We start from the raw sequence: 623 nt of genomic DNA, 5'->3' as shown, positions 1-623 counted from the left end.
AAAAATCGTTTATCAAGTGTGTTTTGTGATGTCTTTGCATAAATATATATATATATATATATATATATATATATATATATATATATATGTATATATATATATATATATATACATGTGTGTTTGCGTGGGTGGTAATGGGTGTGGGTGTCTTTAGGTGCCAGCAATTACTGTGTCTAACTGTACGAAGTGCATAAACTTACAAGCGGAATCGGAACTTGGTGAGGCCACAGTGATGGTGCGTGTCCGCTTATGTCACATCTATGTACAGGGTACGACGAGTCCGTCCGTGGCACGGCGCACGTCCTTTTGCGCCGCATCCGGACTGCTTCTGCTTCCTGCGACCTCCGGAGGCAAAGATGAGTCAGTTGGTGAGATCCATTAGCCAACGCCATGGAGGAAGCCGGTTTGCCTTATCTTTGGCTACTTGTTCCAGTATATGTCTTCTCACGTTCACTTGCGGGCACGCGTCGATAATTAGGCGAAGAGCTTAAGCCTGGAGCCCCCCCCCCGCCAAAATCATCACCTGTGCCCTTCGTACCTGTACAGCCAGTATAAACGACGAGTACAAGAAGGGAAACGAACCAAGCCCTTGAGGTCACGAGGCGGGAGGGTGAGGCCCAACG

Source organism: Oratosquilla oratoria, chromosome 37 (genome assembly GCF_046742065.1).
Source record: "Oratosquilla oratoria isolate Oo_2021 chromosome 37, ASM4674206v1, whole genome shotgun sequence".
NCBI lineage: Eukaryota > Metazoa > Arthropoda > Malacostraca > Stomatopoda > Squillidae > Oratosquilla > Oratosquilla oratoria.
The sequence above is the reverse complement of the archived record's forward strand: the minus strand, read 5'-3'. Positions refer to the sequence as shown.